Source organism: Mastacembelus armatus, chromosome 23 (genome assembly GCF_900324485.2).
Source record: "Mastacembelus armatus chromosome 23, fMasArm1.2, whole genome shotgun sequence".
NCBI lineage: Eukaryota > Metazoa > Chordata > Actinopteri > Synbranchiformes > Mastacembelidae > Mastacembelus > Mastacembelus armatus.
The window spans coordinates 10,357,797-10,372,967 of NC_046655.1; the positions used below are offsets into that span (position 1 = coordinate 10,357,797).

At 40.2% G+C, this 15,171-nt stretch overlaps 2 long non-coding RNA genes across 2 annotated transcripts; both read right to left on the reverse strand.

The window, feature by feature from the left end:
* Positions 1 to 1,259: 1,259 nt before the first annotated feature.
* Positions 1,260 to 10,609, reverse strand: LOC113141813 (uncharacterized). Its single transcript, XR_003296819.2, has 4 exons — positions 10,451 to 10,609; positions 7,951 to 8,007; positions 2,051 to 2,132; positions 1,260 to 1,865 (listed from the first exon to the last, which is right to left on the reverse strand). It is a non-coding gene; the product is annotated as an uncharacterized LOC113141813 (long non-coding RNA).
* An 883-nt stretch (positions 10,610 to 11,492) lies between these two features.
* LOC113141788 (uncharacterized) lies at positions 11,493 to 12,997 on the reverse strand. Its single transcript, XR_003296816.2, has 2 exons — positions 12,127 to 12,997; positions 11,493 to 11,993 (listed from the first exon to the last, which is right to left on the reverse strand). It is a non-coding gene; the product is annotated as an uncharacterized LOC113141788 (long non-coding RNA).
* Positions 12,998 to 15,171: the final 2,174 nt, after the last annotated feature.

The following is a 15,171-nucleotide window of genomic DNA, read 5'->3' on the forward strand; positions in this document are numbered from 1 at the left end:
AGAGCGCCACCATGTGGGCCACGTGTACTGCCTCTGGGCTCTGTAGAGTCAGGCAGAGAAAGAGACGAGTCATTGATTTTCCACACAGTCAACAAAATGATATTGCCATGCAGGCTAAATACATAGCCTCCCATAGTAATTTCTCCCAAATACACACACACGTATGGTCACACACTCATAACCAAATCCCCACAGGGCGCAACCTGGCAACAGCATACAAACAGGATTTTTTTCCCCTCTGTCTCACACAAAACAACATGCATGTCTGACTCAAGACCTAGACTGGCTATTTATCTATTTATTACTTTATATGCTCTATAAAAAATTAAGAAAAAAAATATGGTATGTGCTGTTAACAAGAATCATCCTGCTGCTTAGCAAGGCAGGAGTCAATTGGAAGATGTGGTTATGTGCTGTACAGATTAATCAGCATAAATTAAGTCAGTCACCAACCCCCGCCATATTGAACTACATTTTTAGTGTCTCCACATCTAATTTTTTCTTTCAACAATAATCCCTGTGTGGGTGGCTGGGTTGGCTAAAGGCGCCTATCATGTGGCTGTGACGTTCTTGATTTGATTCCAGACTAGGACCTTTGTCACATGTAATTTGTCTCTCTCTCTCTCTCTCTCTCTCTCTCTCTCTCTCTCTCTCTCTCTCTCTCTCTCTCTCTCTCTCTCTCTCTCTATGTTTCCAAAAATGCAAGAATTTCAAAAACATGGTATACTCAGAGGCATGAATCATGAAATTAAACCTCATCTACAGCGTGATCACAAGCTTATGGTGTTCAAATGAATCAAGTGGTTGATGCAAGTGGGAAATTTTGCTTTATCCACAGGATGACAAGGCTCAGCCATGATGATAAAGACAAGAGTTTTGAAATTCAGGATCAATTCGTCTGCGTGTTTGTTTGGGATGAAAAGGCACAAAGAAAAAAGCGGACAGAGACAGCATTATGTTAGCACAAAGATGACAGGATGCCTTTGTTCTCTGCAATACAACCAGCTGCCTCAGTTCATCCCATAATATACTATACATAAAACATACCACTATATTTCACTGGTGACTGAATTTAACCCAAAAGGAAATGCTGTATTTTTACTGTTTGTCTCCTCTGTAATCATGCTGTCCACCAATGTGTACAATGACAATGGTAACAACACTGACAATGTTATATTTGATGACATTTACTATGTTCACTGTAATAGTTCAATGTGGGTGCATGCTAACATTTGCTAATTAGCACTAAATACTGTTGATGGAAGTACAAGATAAAGAGTTAAAGGTAATCAATTACAGTTCATTCTCAGGATGACACAAACGTGTGTACTAAATTCATAACATATCATACATGTTTGTAGAAAACACTGTGCCAATCAATCATGTAGATGGACCAACTGACAATTACCATCCACTGCTGAAAAACAGATATTGCTTTCACCTCTCTGGGCTTCACACATCTGCTTCCCTTGCACCTCTTGAACAGCCAAAGCAAATTCTCTTAACTAGATTTTAATTGGCCTAATATAATGAATCAGATTAATATAGCCCAAAGTAAAGTCTGTTCATCTATTTAAGTCAGGTGCAGTTTGGTGGGGTATTATGCCCCCCTACAATGGCCGACAGAGAGAGGTGTGTTTCTGCATTTGTGTGTGTTTTGTAATTGCAGTCCGCAGGCCTCATTAACATTTTAGCAGCAAGCCTGGTGGGGAGGCAGACTCACAAGATTGGCTAATGACAGAGATGAGATAATTTACAGAGAGGGTGATGATGTAGACTTCTTTCCTTCACAGACACAGGCTTATGCAATGTGTGTGAGCTTCACGCTAAAACCCCCTGTCCTCCAAACACACACACACAGTGTACTGAAATTCAAAAGAGACACTGTTAGTAAATTTCAAGCTAATGATGTGCCCCTGACTGGGGCCACAACATTCCATATTATCTAGCATCACTTTTATGTCATGTAGTATTAGAATTGTTTGTGAGAAATTATGCATTGCCTCCAGTGTAGTGGGTTGACATTAAAACCTGGCGACAAGATACTCACCTATTTCTTTCTCTTTGTGTGTTAGGGAACATATAGATGGATGGACGGTTGACAAGACGGGCAACAGTAAAGGAAAAGATAGCTGTGGAAGGAGAGAGAAAAGAAAATACAAGCAACAAATATAGATGAAACATGCAGACAGCTGAAAACACTTTCAAAAGCTGCTTCTGCTGGCACTGAGTGAAGTGTCCTTGCTGCAGCCTAGAAATGCTTTTAGATGATAAATTAAATGGAGTGGATTTTTTTGAAGTTGGAAGAAATAAAAGAAGCAACTGCTGGACATAGTTACAGCAGATTTCAGCTGTCTGAATGAAACAACCACTTGCTCATGACCAAGCAGTTAAGCTTACAGTCCTATAAACCACACAGTGCAGACATATTTGTCCAGTTTTCACCTGGACAACAAAGGGAGTGCTAGGAATTACACAGGGTACTTGTTAATATTTTATATCACCCATTCATTTCACTTTATTTAAGCTATATTGTTGACACGGCTCCAGCCTTAAATATCTCCAGTACTATTTGATGTAGTTCAGCACAAACAATTCATGTCCCCTTCCAGATCAAATGTATTAACTGTGACAACCCTTTAGCTTTTAATAGTGCAAATAAGCAAATGTTAAAATGCCGACACACTAAATTGAGGAGGCAAAAGTACAAGACTTACTAGGAAGCAAATTCAATACACGGAATACAGTTAGAGTTCAATATTTTAAGACCTACACTGTAATTGCCACCACTACTAAAAATAAGAATCATTAAAGAAAATTCTAAAACAAACTGTCAGGGGAAAATGATCCGCTATTTATACAGGAAAACATGTTGTGTACTTGACATGAATAATTTAGCTGCTGACTCAGAAAACTAAAAACAGCTCCTTGTGGTGAGCTCAGGCATAGAAGAACTAACTTGTGTGACACAATCGAGGTTTTGAACAACTTCCCAAACTGTTCAGAAACAACCCAAATGGTGCAGTGTTTGAACGGTCTCCTGAAGGACACTTTAACCACCAGCTCCTTGACAGAGTGCAGCAGCTCTGTTCTATTCCTGGAAACAGTGCAATTACACTGATGGACAAATGAGGGAAAAATGGAAGGAAAGAAAGGACTGTTTGTTCTGACTGGAAATGGAAGTTGGAGTGGAAAAACACAGTTTGGGTGATTGGTCAATATAAAATATTAGCACTAACAAACCAGAAATGACTTCACTGACCATAGACTGTATAAAAATAGACCCGACAGGAGCTGATTCTCCCCCAGTGTAGAAAGGAAAAAGCAGAGGAAGAAAAGTCTGTCCATTTCGTGAGCAGAAAGCTTAAATATGAAAGAAGGAGCTGCACACCGATGTGTACGGTGTGTTGATTTAATAACTGACCTTTCGCAAATATGGAAAAAGAAATGAGTTGTGACATTCAATTAAACTCACGCCTCCACCTCCAGTGGTAATCATAGCCAGTTTAGATAGACAAACATGGGGACGGTTGAAGGGTTTTTTTGTTTATGAGCATTTTTTTGGCCCAGAGATCCATATCATTTGCATAATTATGAACAGTAGATATGGTTGTCAAGGGAACGAGACTGGTGGGATGTGAGAGAGACAGAGAGTGCTGCAATGCTGAATTTGAATTATCAGCTTTGAACAATGAATTGTAGAAAATAAGGGAAAAGCCTCTTTAATCTCATTTTAATGATGCAAGCAACTGTAAATTAAACCCAAACATGAGTATCAGCACATTCCCTAATATGTTTAGAGTTCATAAAACATCAGCTGTGTAGCTGATTAAAGCTGCGTGATGTGTAGGGCCTATAGGTCAAGTAAATAAATTAATCAATCTTCCACTCATGACTTTGCAGTGCTTACAATGTGGACTAAACAATGAACAATATAAACTGCCTGAACCTAATCTGTCCAAATGGCAGAGGAAACAAAATGTAAACAGCTGAAATCCGCACAGCACAACTCGATCTATCCTGAAGCCAGAAAACCTGCTCCTGATTACAGCAGGCAATATGCCAAGTCATACCAAAGTAAGTACTGAAGTCTGTCATCGAACTCTAACTTTTTGAGCTGTGACTTCTCATAACATAAATAATTGCGTTAGAACAGCAGGAACTCTATGATATGCTAAAACACAATAATTACTTGCTTTTTTATCAATTGAAATAACCAGTGATTAATATTTCAAAATTATGACGCGACTTATAGTTTCTTCTAATTAAGACAAGGCATCCCCTACTGTCAAAAATGATTGTTATAAAACTAATTACTGTTTAAACCAAAGCAGTCACATGTAGAAAAAGGCAGAATAGCCAAAAAGACATGACATGATCCCCAGGTCCAATGCTTTAAACCCAGTTGTTGTGCCATTAATTGGGGGCAAGTGTAGTATGAAGGCCTACACAGATAATTTGGCCCACAGGTCCTCTTACACAATAGCAGCAAAATGTGATTGCTGTGCATATCAGAACACCAGCATGTGGTGTATTTAACCAGAAACACTCCACAGTAAAGCAGAAAAGTAATGCAATGTTCCAATTGGTCTTTAATCGGACTAGCAGGTGATTATCGGTTGACCTGTTGGCTGAGCCGCTTCTTTGGTCTTTTGCTTCAGATTTATTTGGAATTCAAATAAGTATACTAGATAATCTATATGCACTTCATTGTGCATTGATGGCCAAAAATCATTTTAATGTTTCTATGCTCCCTTCACTGCTACATTGCTCCTAAAGAACATATTTTAATCTCAGTTTCTTTTAAATGAGGCATTGAAATACATATGTAAAAACAGAATGTATGAAGCAGACCTTCATACATTTGTGATGTTGGAATTACTTTTTAAACAAAGTGCGTGTATTTCTTTCTGCACCGCTGCCTGTAGACACACTGCATTTATAATTTGTATCTTTTTGTGTGCTCTGTGTTTTGTACTGCTGTCCCTGAGCTGTTTCTGTGTCATGTGCTGTTTCTATCACAGTTGACAATCCTCCAATATGATCCTTCTGCCTGAGTGGACTAACAATTTGTTAGATACATACTGTAATGTTGCATTTGTGGTGACAGATTATCCAGGCTGCAGAGGCATTTATGACTGACTTTGATACAGATCCAGAATGACAAGTTGACACATTTCTTCTGGGAGAGCTCACAGACCCACAAAAGTCTCAGAATAGAGCAGAACAAATTTAGATCTAGCCACTGAGAGAGTGAGAGTGTGTGGATGGTTTCCAAGCGGAGCAGCAAATAGGGTGAAAGCACCACTGAGGGGTAAGATGTATGTTGTCTCATAGACAGCTGCAGGTCTGTTGATAGATGCAGCAGGGAGACATGGACCTCTTCTCATTTAATGGCCTAAAATCAAAAAGATGAAGGTCCAACTACACCCACAAAGTGCAAGAGGACTGTTTATATGCTGCTATTCTGTCACTTTTCCAATTTTTTTCCTCACTCGTCATCTTAAAAAAGGGAGACAGCGTGAGTCATCCTTCACTGTAGAGAATTCAGCAAAAATCAATTTTCTTTTTCTCTTATTCTAAGCACTGGTTAGACACAGTAAGCATGATCGATTCTACAGCTTCCGTGCTTAAGGCTTGCAATCTATTCCAAAAGCGTGTGCTGTGGTTTTCTATTTGTTTAGACAGTTTGGACATTTATTATAAACCTATGTACATGTATTTATAAACCTATGTACATGTATTGATCACGTGATGTGGGTGGCATTTACTGTCCACACATGGGCAGTGAAATCTACCAGTGCACATGCATGTTTATGCATAGACAGACATTTCCGTGAACCGTATGCATGTGAAACAAAATGAACAGAATGACAGCTGCCTCTGTGTGTGTGTGTGTGTGTGTGTGTGTGTGAGATGCTGTGCCTTTATGTTTGCACCTCTCTGTGTGTGTTTGGACAGGGTGACAAACAGCTGACAAGCGGCATGTCCAGCAGCAGGTGACAGGGTTGGGGGAGTGGGCTCTTACTGTCTTTGACTCTCTCATCATATCGATCTCCCTCCTTCTTATTTAGCTCTTGCCAAAACTCACAGCTCTGTATTGACTTAAGCTTATTACACCTCATTTTTAGCCAGTCACTCAACAAAGTCTGAACAAAGCAGCTGCCGGCAGGTGGAATCTACCCAAATGCCTCTGACACCCACGTTTGAATCAAAAGTTATTCACTGATCACTTTGATTTTAGGTGGCTACAAGCTTTTAGGCCAAAAAAACATATCACACATAATGTGGCAGGAAAGAATTCTGGTTGTGAAGAGGGGATGAATGCCACAGCTAATTATTAATTACCGGTCCTTTCAAACTGTGCTATTGCAGATTATAAAATTATTTTTGCAATGCTGCCTTTTAGGACCATGGTTCCCAATGGGTCCCCAGTTAAAGCTGGTGGATTACAGGAAAATTATCTTTCTTACCAAGACATTTTTGCTTGTAAATTAAGTATTCTTTGTTTTTTAAAAAAAGGCAAACAATCGGCGAGTGTAGGTTTTTCCTAAAGGAAATATACATTTTTATTTTCCCTTCAACACAAGTTTTCCAGCAACTTCACAAAATCCACCCTCTAGCACATAAAGCTCATTATTTAACACGTTATATATTGTTGTTTCATCTATATAAAGGAAGTGCTGGATATTAGTAGTACCACAGAGGCACATGTGAGGCTAGCTTTAAATTTATTGAATATGGCCTCCAGCAGCCATTTCTGCTTTACTGGATGTCATGGTGAAAGTTTGAGGAGCTCAAAGGTCAAAGGCACCACAGGAGACAGAAACCTTAGGCTTGAGACAAAACCCATAAAACCATGAGGCCATAGATAACATCTGAGCTCAGTGAGGAGCAAGGCTTTTTCTTTTTTTTTTTTTTAAAAAACCTTAATGACTGCATAGATAGCAACAGGCTGAGCTGAACAGTGACTGGTTGGAGAAGACATGCTGTTCAGGTACTAAGTCAACCATCTGTTGTTTACAGTCTGCTGCCCTCAACAATATCTGAAAGTGACAGAGCACAGAGACACTGAGATTAAGAATGCTGTCACCGATCTCCTCTGCACTGAGAACAGTCATTGTTCCAACACACACAGTGACAATGATATTTCTGCTCTATCTTCAAGGATGGACGATGGTATATGCTATAGGATGATCCTGTACCATAAATTTACTCTAAATACAACAACATTTTGAAAACTCATTCAGCACAAAGAACATTTTACTTTTGGTACTTAAAGTAAATTTAACTGCTGATCATTTTTAACTTCTACTTAAATGCAGGACATCTACTTTCTGCTTTTACTCAAGTAAATGATTTAAATAATTCTCACAATGAATACAGGAAAGAAAAGGAGTAGGAAGTGCAAAACTGTATGACTTATCTACAGGGTACACTACTCCGCCTACAAATCAGTTTGGTGTTCAGTAAAACACCCGTGCAGGACAGCAGCAAATTAAGAGGCCAGAGCTCTGCTTGTGCTGAGCAAAAGATTATTTACTCCCGATGCTTCAGTCTAGAGTGTATGTGTGCTTGTGCATGAGTGCTATGATTGATTCAGCTCTCCTCTCACCGTCTAGATTTACCAGGTCTCTCTGTCCATGTCCTTGACACAGTTAGGAGGCTGTAACAACATGCAGCAAATTCCAGCCATGTCCACAATGCCAGTGTCTCACACACACAGAGATGTTTGTTTTCATTCTTGTGGGGACTTTATGGTAACTTACATTACTTTCCTGGGGACTTAGCTTAACCCTTACCCTTAACATTACCCCAAACCTGGTCTTTCCCTAACCTTAAACGGAATCATCACTTTAGTGATTTACATGGTGAGAACCAGGAAGGTTTAGTCCTCACACGGTGAATACCACCAGACATAAGCGCACACAGATAAATGTGCTTCCTTACCTGTCCGTTTCCCTGAAACTGCTGGGTCAACAGCCATTAACGTCTTCTGCTCAGTCTCTGCAGAGAAGAAAAGAGAAATGGGCAGATGAGGACAGAAATAGATGTGGCACAAACATCCCTCAGTTCCCTGCCTTGGACCGTTTTGACTAATGAGGCAGTATTGCAGAAGGGTTAATTCCCAAAGGTTGCACAGGGTAACGTCAGTACACCCTTGTCCTTGCCCTATTTTTTTTGTGCATGAGTGTATGCTTGTCTTAAGTATATTTAATATGTGTGGTTGACATAAAATGTCCACCCTGAGCTGGGCACAGCTAGTTTTTGGGACATGATAGCACATCTAAAGGGTGGCTAAAGTGGGTCTCACACTAGCACACCATGATATATATAAAGACCTTAAAATCCCAAGGAGGTGGAGTCTGGAAACCAAAAACCTTTGTGCAATAAATTGGTCAAAAGGATACTTTATAATTGCATGACTGAGACTGAAGTAACAGGATATGCTGACCTAAAACTTTAAGAAGTTGCTAAAGGAAAGAGAATCACTTTCCCCTTCCTCATTACCACCGCTGAGGCTCCTTTGAGCATGACCTTCAACCCCCAACTGCTTCATTAGTGGCTAACTGATCACATTGTGGTCTGAACATTTTCCAGGTGTGAAATACGTGTTACTGTGTGAGTATGCCGCCGGGTATTCCTGGAAAAGAGCATTCATACCAAGCGAACATGTACCTTGGGCAAATAAAAGTCATAAAAACAAAACCATAAGGAGAGGAAGGAGAGCTGTACAAGCATGCTACACCATTCATCCAGGGTAAAATCTACATCGTAGCTACATAAATAGTTATGTGTGTACTTGTCCAAGTGTTTCTACAGTATTTGCATTTAATCTGTAGGTCAGGGTCCAATACAACCTAAGGGCAGTGTGTTTAGGTGTGTGTTCACCCTGTGTGTGAGCAGGTTAACATGACCAGCTGAGTGTCCTCTGGCACATTTTACACTGAATGTCACAGCAAACAAGACATGCCCTCCCCCTCCCATAGACAGCTTTACAAGTTTCAGGGAGAGTTCCAATGTACTGGATTTTAGGGTCTTACACTTATGCTGAGGAGAAATTCAAAATAAAACGTGATTTTCTTTTAAAAGTGGAAGAGTATAAATTCTTGACACAGAGACAAATGACCAATTGTCTATTTTGAGTTTAGTGCTATAAATGTATAACCACTGTTACTGAAACACTCATCCTCCACTGTATTCTGTTGAAATGAGTCTACTGACCTGAAAAACAACAGTGCTGCTTTGTCAAGCTTTCTGCTGCCACCTGGTGTACAGGGAAGTATTTTAACTCCTTAGATTAGTCGTTCCTCCTGAGGGAGCTTTTATTGTGATTACAAATGGTCCCTCAACAGACAAAACCATATGAATACATTGATATGACAATAGTATTTTCATAGTCATGAGTTTAATTTAGCTACAACCATTGTTTAGTTTGCCTCAATATCCCAAGATATTGTAGACAGTATCTGTTCCAAAGCTAAAGATATTTAAATCGAGGTGCCTAACCAGGGCTAAGCCTATTGACGCTCATTTACACAAGCGTTTACATGACAAGGAAATGCTTCTAATGCTAATCATTCAGCATACTAATTATGCACCTAGAATCCCCCCCCCCAAAAAAAATTGCCATTTGAAATGACTTTGAAGTTCCACCCATGAGTGGAAAAATGCTGAAACATTTACACTTTAATTGGTCACTTCCCTCAACAAAGGATCTCTGCCAAAAGTCCTTCTCATGGGATCTCAAATTGCTGCTGCTTCCTCTGTTTTAGTTCATGTGAAAAACATTTCTAATCTGATTTCTCTGGGGTGTGTCCCGAGGTTCACACTGAAGTGTACATCGTGGCAGACAGATAGCTATCAGCTCAGTATTTTTGCCTTTATGTGGGGTGTAGAGAAGGAGCTGAGGAAGATTACCTCTTAATTCCCTCCACCCATACTGTAGTCTGACATTTATCCTTGATGTGTTTTCACACTTTAAGTAGGACTTGAACTCACACACCAGATATATTTTTTTTCAACAGCTCTAACTAAAAGGAGGCAGGAAGTGTTGCCAGAGTCAGATCCAAACTCTTGGCCAGTTGCCCTTTTTATTTGAAGCCAAGTGCCCAAACTTCCTCTCAGCACTGAGCACCCCTGCTGAGGTGGGGATAAACCACAGCTGAGAATGACTCTGGAAAGAAAATTAAAAGATACCTAGTGGTCTTCTTGAAAAAAACAAAAAACTTTCTACTCATTCTCTCCAAAGTGAGATCACAGGTCATTGTGTTGGTGTCTGTCAACAGCCAACACAATTTAAACACCTCACATGTATAGCTGTCTTTTGAAGTACTGATGTCCTGAGTCAGCCCAATATGACCACATGGCAACTAGCAATTTATAAAATTCTACATGTCACTCATTGTTAACCTCATTTTACCCCACCACCACCACACACAGACCGTACCTTCATGCATAATCGCTGAGCATCACACTTGGCAGCTGAAACACAGGGTCAGTTTGCAGAATGGCAGGCACTGAATGCAGGCAGCAAACAGTGGACCTGGGTTCAGCATTATAAGAGAAAGTGAAGGCAATACATCATGCCACAGCAATAACTGTGGGCATTTCTCAAAGGTGTCAGGTTCTGAATCAGACAAGCAGTGAAACAAGATGACACTTCACGATTTCTCTGTAGAGCTCCTAAAAGCACAGTTGTTTCTACATTAGAAGGCACGTATTGGGTTGCAGTGAAACTTTACACACATCACTCAAAAAGGATTTTCTACAGACTATGGTAGTTTCACTCTCAATTAACTACCATACCATTATCCAAGTTTGTGGAACATGACTGCCACCATGTGGCATTGTTTGGATATGACATACATTAGTGGAGAGGGGAAAAGGAAAGTTTCTGAAACATTTCAAGAACATAAGCACCACAAATTTGTGAGGGGCTGTGACTAATACATTTACTAAGGTTTTCTTTAATGCCTGCCTCAAACATGTAGCTTAAGGTTTAAAACTACACCAAAATAATGGTTGCTGTTTATTTTCCTGGCCCACAAAGCTTGGATGTAAACTTGGAAACAGAACCTGTGTAAATGAAAGCTGATCTTTTTACAAAACAGTCAATATGCTCAGGCATAGAATTTGTATGGTAAACCCAATGAAAAGATTGGCCCTTACTGATAAGTAGGATGTGGCTTAAAAATACCCAATGCGGTGAAGTGGGTAACAGTGTCACCACAATGGTCTAACAATATTTAGAAAACATGCAGCACACTTACCTACCTCAGGATACCAGATGCTCCCCCCCCCCCCATCCCACCCCACAGTATGTCATTAAGTAAGACTTCACTTAATCACCAGTAAAACATTTAACAGTGATGAAGCTGAAAATCATATTTGTCCCATCATCCATGAAGATTCATACATATTTCAGGCTTATGTCAAACAATTATAATGCAGACTGAGCAAAAAGCAAACAAACCAGAGAAGGAAACAACTTCCAATTTAACAGTGCATTTATTGAATAGTCAACCTTTACACTCAATCCTTTAGCACAAGGTAATCATACAATATGATTAAAATAATAAATGACACTCAAACGTATACGATACATATTCCACTGGGACTATACATTATCACCCAGGCTCTATCCAGCTCATTGGAAACAGAACTGAAATTAAATGTCACCTCATGTCAGTCAGGCGAAGACCGACCTGTTGTCTCCTGCCTCCCAAAGCCGAGTCGTGTGTAGCGATCGGGTGACCTGGAAGACGCTCAGACAACAGTGACTGTGGAAAGCACTCTCCATTCATCGCATCACAATTTACCACTATTGCCATTCATGACAATGCAGTGCAACAATATACCTGCTCGGGTTTACCTGGATTTCACAATCCGCGGCCAGACCAGAGCTGAGGTGCGTTTGATTCGTTCCTCTGGGGGGCGCCACTCGGGGCTCAGGAGCGCTCCCTAGTGGGCGGGCAGCGTCCAATGCGCCGCTGTGAGACAAAAAGCTCAACCATGAGTCATACGACAAATACAAGCACATTAAATGACACTGTTTACAGAAGCGAAACCTACATCCCACACCCACACCCACACGTTAGGTGATTACAGTGCAACTCTTCACACCTTGGTTTGTCTTTGGCGGAAAGTCACAGCCGGAAACGAAGCCAGGCCGCTTTCACAAGGCCACGTAGACCAGTCTAGACCCGTCACCAACACTGACCAAACTCTTCCTCAAAGTCTCTCTGTTGAAAAGCAAGGCAGCTCTCATAGTCGCAGTCCAGCACAGTGTACACACTCCTGGGTGAAGAACATTCATCGTATTTATGACCTGATATTTCCGTTTGAACCGGAGCCGACTCCATGTTTGTCGTCATGTCTTCATAGACATTATTCATCAGGTACTGCGTGGTGTTTTGAGGCGCCATTGCCCCCGAGGAGTGACCGTCCCCACAGGCCACAGCGTGTCTTTCCGTACAAATGGACCCCAATTTCTGCTTCTTGCCCACGTCTTGCAGCACTTTGGCGAGTCTCGCCAGCTGTGCCCGCTTCGGCTGCTGGCGGAGGCATTTTCGGATGGTGGCCCTCACCGGGCTGGCTCGACACGGTTTGTAGGCCTCGTCCTCCTCTGGGGCCACACGGAACAGTCTCCACTTCAGTTTAGATCCAAGTTTCATTTTCTTACGCAGACTGACGGTTTGTATGTGTTTGACATCGGTATCCATTGTTGTAAAACACATATCCCACCAAAAAGAACGGAAGTTATGAAAAAACGCCGACTCAGAGCGAATGACGACTTTCGTTTCTTCGCGTTAACTTAACGCTTTTCTTCTGAACGAAAACTTTAAATAAAATATAATAAAACTGTCAGAGACGACTTAAAAAAAATTAAAATTCCCAACACTACGAAACAAGAGACCAAACACTTACTAACTGTTGGCCGCTGAGGCAATACATGTAACAAGAACTTCCCTCCTAGCAAAACGACATCACGACGCAGAACTCACGTTGTATTTATGAGGCAAAATACCCATAATTCTTTGCTCTGTGACAATAGTGGTAGGGCTTCCTGTCGGTGCTGCCCCCTGCTGGTGCGGAATGAGAGCTGCACTTAAACAAACACGCCCTAAGTGTTTATAACGAATGTTATTTTAGGTTGTCAGCTCGTACGGACACAGACTTTATACCACACCATTTAACTTAATTCTAGTAGTTTTAGTTTCAAAATGCCCTATTTTTATTTCACAACCTGACATCCAACTTACCAGCTTTAAACAGCGCAGTCACAAAACTGGCTCTGCCCTGCTTATTTTGAAAGTTTTATAAAAGTATTACAGCATTACCTGCCTTTTCTTTTTTATTTCATGATACTAACAAAGCACCTCAATAGCCTTTTCAATTAAAAAGTAATAAAATAAAAAATTAAAAAAAAAGTACAGGAGTAAATCCTCCTATCAGCCTGAATTAAACAGGCAGAGGAGATATGTCTTGACAACTCCACTGTACAGATGGCCTGTAAAATGATAAGCAGCTTGAAAAGCGCACTGACCTTTTAAAGCACACTTAGTTTGCTCTCGTCAGGGAGAGACACTGATAGAGAAGAGAGTGCTTGTTCGTTTGTCTGAATTCACAGTAAAAGGTTGGTAAATGAATGATTCTCTGTTTGTAGACACAGTCACAGTTTTGATTTGTTTATGGAGCAGCACTCTCAGCCATTTGATCATACAAAAAATGTTTTAATATTATTATACATTTCAATAAAATTAAGAAAAAAAATCAATACTAATTTCATCCTGAACAATCTTACATGTATTATAGATACAATGAAATTACAACATAAAATGTAAATTAACCCAAAAATAACTCATTATATTTTGAGGCAGCATCCTCTGTGTAATCTCCTTTCTTTTTAACAGTGCCTAATGCTCAGAATCCATTGACACTAATAAAATAATATTATACTGTGATCAAACTTCATTTAATGCCCTTTGGTCCAAATGAAGGAACAAAACAACTAAATCTCAACATCCTGCATGAAATATTTTGGTAACATGACTGAAGAAACACTCTAATTAGATCACAGTAAATTTGCTACGCAGTAAAACAGACACTGTGGTTATGTATTAAAGGAATATGAAAGCAATTGTTCAATAGTATAACTATATGCCTGTGTTTTTCTGGATGGCAGATACTGCCGTGATATAACACCAGAGGGCAGCGCATAGATAACACACTGCTCATTGTGTAAAAATATACAGATACATGCTTGTGGATGTCTGGTTCCCTCTAAATCTCACAAGTGCCTTTGAGCAAGTGATATGCTCACTCATCTGGTGTATGTGTCTCTGTGGATTTTAATGAGATACATGCATTATTTGACTGTTTCTATAGCCCCTTCATAACTGTCTGCTTCAATGACTTTTTTATTTCCACAACAGGATGAGGCAACAATGAGCTGACTGTCCCTCAAGTGGAAGCCAAAGGGGTTAAACAGACGAGACTTGTATTGAATTAGTTCAAGTTCTAGTTCACTGTTCACAGATATGTTGATACTTGCTTGGTTGACCGATTCCTGTTAAATTTAAACTTCAGCAGCCATAGTTTTTTTTTTTTCTGTCTCCTTGTTCTTGTCATTTGTCTTCATCATGTCAGTAAAATAAAAACTTAAACCCAAACCCTATTATTTCTTTGACTTCTTCATGGCAGCAGAAACAATGTATGTATACAACACTCAGGGATATATTGTCACCTGATATGGAAAACTTGTTATCCAACACTGGTCTAATCGCAGACGGGAGAAACATCGGCATTAATTTGGAGCTGCGTTTCTGGCCACCCGATGAAAGTAAGTCTAAGATTATTTTCCCTTAACTTCTCTCTCCACCAACTCCTAAAGGAAACATGTTATATTTTCACCATTTGGTGCTGGTCAGGCAGTGTATGGTAGATTTTTGGATGTTTTTCTTTGAAAAGAGCTGTTAGGGTGAACCAAAGAACACAAAGCTGTGGGTTAGAAAACAAAGACATTGAGCAAAAAGATGATAAAAGCCTCAGTGGAACTGCTGGAGACTGTAGAGCTGTGTGATAATTCTCGCCTTAGAGAGTAATGTAGGTCTGTGTGTGCTGTGTGTGGGCTGGTTTGTGCGCAGGGCTGGGACAGGGCTTTGTGTG